This window comes from Bos javanicus, chromosome 24 (assembly GCF_032452875.1).
Source record: "Bos javanicus breed banteng chromosome 24, ARS-OSU_banteng_1.0, whole genome shotgun sequence".
Classification (NCBI taxonomy): Eukaryota; Metazoa; Chordata; class Mammalia; order Artiodactyla; family Bovidae; genus Bos; species Bos javanicus.
This window is the reverse complement of record NC_083891.1, coordinates 358,338-363,944: the sequence shown is the minus strand read 5'-3', so window position 1 is coordinate 363,944 and position 5,607 is coordinate 358,338. Positions and strand designations below refer to the sequence as shown.

The 5,607-nt window shown below is 38.3% G+C and overlaps 1 pseudogene; it reads left to right on the top strand.

The window, feature by feature from the left end:
• Positions 1 to 4,467: 4,467 nt before the first annotated feature.
• LOC133237867 (olfactory receptor 5J3-like) lies at positions 4,468 to 5,406 on the top strand (annotated as a pseudogene).
• Positions 5,407 to 5,607: the final 201 nt, after the last annotated feature.

Sequence of the window (5,607 nt, the reverse complement as noted above, 5' to 3'; positions counted from 1 at the left end):
ACCCTGGTGATTCCCGTGTTAAATCCTCTGATTTACAGCCTATGGAACAAAGATGTGAAAGAGGCTCTGATGAAATGTAAAAATAAAAAACGGTGCCACTGAAAATTTGCTCGTATACATCTTCCTCCCAATGTTACACAATAATTTATGAAAATCAAAATTGGTTTGATTAATGTTGTATGATTCCATTTGTATTTATACTATCTTCCAATCCTAGCAATATGTATGATTTCTGAAATGCCACAGGTTTCGTTTTACATCTTAAACTTCTGCTAAATACTCCTTATTTGTGGAAAATTTTCAGGCTCTTTATTTGTCAAATTTGTTTCTCTTCAGTGTTTATATGTGTTTTTTTAAAAAATTTTCTGAAAGTTAGTGTTTTCTAAGTTGCTGTTGCACTCTATGTGGGCTTTATTTCATCGTGACTCCATCTGCTTTTCTACTAATGAATCTTGCCATATAACGGAAGTGACCAATGTCAATTAAATAATTATTAAAATTATTTCTAACAGACTGTAATTACGACATAATATAAAAAGCCTTGCTGTTGGTCAGTCACTGTGTCCAACTCTTTGCAACCCCGTGAATTTAAGCACATCAGGCTTCCCTGTACACACACATAATCCTAACGTCATTTTTATTTAAAAACTAAAAGCCAAATAGTGTAGAAAACATCCAGTTATCCCTATGGAATGTAAATATGTTGAGATTTTTGCTGTTTTTACAAAACCTTTGTTTCGTGGATGTGTTTAATGGAGAGTGTTTGTGTTTGTGTGTCTGTGTAAATGTGTGAGGGGGAATGGGCATGCATTTGTTTTCTAATGTATTGAATGAAAACAAACGTCCACATAAGGATTGGTGAACTGGGAATTAGGAATGCTTGCATATCAGAGGCATTCACTGTTTCTGAATAAGTATAATATTGGGCATTAAGGTAGAGGGGGGCCAGAGGCAAACTATTCTAAAGGTCTATATTCCATGTGCAATCAGCTTACTTGTATGAAATATCAGATGATAAATTGCATCATATCTGTTACTTATTCCTGAGAGACTAGGGGTTCACCACCCAGGGACCAGACACAGGGATGATTATATAATCCAGGTCAGGCAGGAGGCAATGCTGAACACTCCCGCAGACAGAACTGGGAGCAACGAACAAACCAGGAGTTCTGGGACAGGCACTGATATCTTTGCTGTTTCTTTGATTTATATTTGAGATTTCCTTATTTTTTAATGCTTTTTTGAAAGAAGATATTTTATATAAACAAAGGAACATATGAAATAGTACACACATTTTTATTTTAGTTAGTTGTACAACTTGTTTATTTTAAATACATATAAATAGGGACTATAAAAGGAGCAAACATGAATTATGGAAATGATCAGATGTCTTTTACTATTTTACAAATTTACCTGTTATACTATGCATTATGTATAACATACATATTATATTTCTATAAATGCCTTAAGTTTTAAAGGAAAGTATTTTTGTTTAATTATGTCTTTCTAAGCAGATATACGAGTTAAGTCCTAGGGTTGAAAACCTGCACAGTGATCACTAGACCACTGTTCCAAAGCTCTTCTCTATCCCTCATCTACATTCAATTCCTGCTTCCATATGTATTTATCCACATATGAACTGGACTCCAACATCCACAGGTGTATTTTCTGAAATGTTACCATGGTTTCGTTTTACATAGAACTAAAATACTCCATTATTTGTGGAAAATGTCCTTCAGGCTTTTATAAATTTGTTCATATCTTTTCAGTGTTTTTTTCCCATGTAATTTGTTGTTAGTGTTGTTGTGTTTTCATATTGCATGTATCTCTAGAAATGTGGGCCACAATTGGGTCGTGACTCCATCTGCTGAATGAATCATTTGCCAAAATTAACGGAATGTCTGACCCTAATGTCACTAAATAATTATTAAAATGTAGTTTCATACAAGCAGACTTGTAATTAGACATAAGGTATAATTTAAACCTTGTGCTGTCTTGGTGTTCCCCTAGCTCTGTGAATTTAAGCACCAGGCTTCCCTGAACATATATTTCACACCATATTTAGTCCCTGCAGCCAAATAGTCAAGTCATCAAATACATCCTTTAGTCTATATTTAGTGCTTTCAATGCTGTTTTGTACTTTCATTATTTGCCTTCTGTTTCGTGGGTGTCCTTTATCATTGAGAGAATCTGTGTGGAGGGAGGGCCTTGTTGCCCACTAAATGTCTGAAAATTGGAATGGTGCATAGTTTTCACTTTATTTTCTGAACTGTCCACCCTGGACTAAGGATTGGGAACTGGGAATTCTGCTATATCAGTTGAGGCATTCACTGTTTCTGAGAGATATGAAATAATTGGGCATTAAGGATAGAGTTGGGCAGAGGCAAACTATTCTAAAATCATGTGCAATCATACTAGTGACCAGGCTGGTCTACATTAGAGATGTCACCACCACTTAGGGACCACATCCAGACTCCCATTATGTAGGTCAGGTCAGACGAGGAGCAATCAGAACAGCAGCAACTGGAACAAAAACCAGAATGAAATCCAGGACATACATAATCATATAATTTTATATTGAAGATAAAAAAGGAACATAGGTAGACAAAAACATGAAGCTTTTAGTTAGTTGTACAACTTGTTTATTTTAAATACATATAAATAGGGACTATAAAAGGAGCAAACATGAATTATGGAAATGATCAGATGTCTTTTACTATTTTACAAATTTACCTGTTATACTATGCATTATGTATAACATACATATTATATTTCTATAAATGCCTTAAGTTTTAAAGGAAAGTATTTTTGTTTAATTATGTCTTTCTAAGCAGATATACGAGTTAAGTTCTAGGGTTGAAAACCTGCACAGTGATCACTAGACCACTGTTCCAAAGCTCTTCTCTATCCCTCATCTACATTCAATTCCTGCTTTTTAAATTCTCCTAGAACATAAGAGGACAAGTGGAGGAGAAGGGAATGGCAGAGGATGAGATGGTTGGATTTGGTGATGGACAGGGAAGCCTGGCGTGCTGCAGTCGATGAGGTCACAAAGAGTCAAACCCAACTGAGTGACTCAAGTGACTAACTGATGACATTATATATCACATAATTGGTTTGGGTAAAATATAACAGTGGGACATAGAATTCCATTGTCCTTCCAAAGACACGTAATTCTTAAACCAAAGAAAGGCAGAACTGAGATACTGAAGAGAAATCTGGCTCAAATAAAATAATCAAACAGTATTAAAATTTTTAGGGAATTGGAGTGGGGCCACAGCTCAGATGTCTCTGAGGTTACAGAAGTGTGACCATGAGAGTATTTATGTTATGTGTCTTACGAAACCGTTATGGTAGAATACAAAGTGTGGAAGAGAGTAGGTTAGGGCAGAAAGGACTCACGCGGCAAGCCAAGCCTTCTGCCTTGCCTCTGTGACCCTGCTACCAGCATCTCTGCAACTGGATCTCAAATGCTCTTCATCATCTCCCCAGTATAACTGCAACTTCCAAGCAGAAGAATGGTCAGTGCTGGCATGTTACTCTATGTGCATCTCAGAATTTAGTTCATAGAGCCCCTTCCATCCTCTTATCCAAAAATCACCACCCTCTCTGTCCCAGCGGGTCCTGAATCATGAACCATCTATCTGTCCTATAATGAGGTTGGAGGGACTTGAGAGGTTAATGGGGAAGTGAGGACTTCTTATATTCAGAACTGGCTATAGTTCTGCCCTCTCCACAGGGGGAATAAGAAAGAAATATATTCATCACTTGTGCTTCTTACTACTCTTCTCTAACACAGGGTATAACAACATTTCTACATCACTGAAAAACAAAACAAACCAAAAAACCCAGCAATCTTGTCAAAAGACAAGTTATGTGAACCATCCAATTATCAGATCCTTGCTTCACTCAGAGCACATCATTTTGTTAGTATCAGACAGAAGTAGCTAGGTGTTACTCACTCAGTTGTGCCTGACTCTGTGACCCCATGGACTGTAGAGCCCACCAGGATCCTCTGTTCATAGAGTTCTCCAGGCAAGAATATTGGAGTGGATAGCCATTCCTTTCTCCAGGGTATCTTCCCGACCCAGGGATCAAACCCAGGTATCCTGCATTGCAGGCAAATTCTTTACCATCTCAGCCATCAGGAAAACCACAAACATGGTCATAAATACTACACAAGTTGGATTGGAAACAGTCTGATTTAGTTTGGATGAAAGGGCACTGCAAAACTATATAGTGCTTTGCAAATGTATTGTTGTCAATTTTTTTTTCATTTAAACAAAATTGGAGAATATTTCTGAGTCTGTTGGCCTCATGCAGTCCTAGGAAGGTCTGTCTCTTTTCTTGATTACTTACATCTACAAAAGGACCAGGGGTTTAACTATAATGATAGTAAGTTGACATATTTACCCTCCATTTCCATTTCTTCTTTCACAACCAGGAATTTCCCAACAGATCTGAGTGATGACTGCTGAGAACTGCAGTGTGGCTACTAACTTCACATTCCTAGGACTTTCAGACAGAAGGCATGTGCAGCAGGGGCTCTTCGTGCTCTTCCTACTGGTTTATGGTGTAACTGTGGTTGCCAGTGTCAGGATGATCCTGCTGATCAAGGTGGACCCAAGACTGCACACACCCATGTATCATTTCCTGAGCAATCTTTCCTCCTGTGATGTCTGCTACTCCTCTGCTGTCTCTCCCAAGATGCTGGCTGAGTTCCTATCTAAGCATAAGAGGATTCCATTTGACTTGTGTGCTATGCAGATGTATTTCTGGGGGACCTTTGCAGATATGGAAAGTCTCATGTTGGCTGTCATGGCTTATGACCATTATGTAGCCATTTGCAATCCACTTCTTTATACAGTTTCCATGTCCAGAAGACTCTGTACCCAGCTAACATCTGTTGTCTGGGTGGAAGGTTTGGTAGATTCAGCAATCCACACCTGTTGTACATTTTGATTATCATTTTGCAGTTCTAATGTCATCAATCACTTTTTCTGTGACTTCCTGGCCTTGCTAGCCCTCTCCTCCTCAGATGCATCCATCAATGAGATAATGCTGCTCATATCCAGTAGTTGTGTTGTGGAGACCAGCATTATCACTGTCCTCCTCTCCTACAGCTACATCAAAGCAACCATCCTTAGGATGAACTCCTCCGAGGGGAGACGCAAAGCTTTCTCTACATGTGCCTTCCATTTAACGACTGTGGCTATATTTCATGGCACACTCCTGTTCATGCATTTCAGACCCAGCTCAAGTTACTCCATGGACACAGACAAAATAACCTCTGCCTTCTACACAGTTGTCATCCCCATGTTAAACCCACTGATCTATAGCTTAAGGAATAAGGATGTGAAAGTTGCCATTAAAAAAGTAATCAGTACTAAACTGTGTTCTGAGTGATACAGTGTTTTTAACCAAAACTACATATGTAAAGATTCTGAGAGCTGAAGTTCAGGTGCTGATAGATTCTTGTAGTCTCATCATTACAGTCTTCTGGATATTACCCATTAGTCACCTTTGTGCCTAAATTGAGTGTTGAAAGTAGTCATTGGTCATCTTAATTTGTCTCCAGACTAAGAAAGGGGAGCAATATGCTGTTTT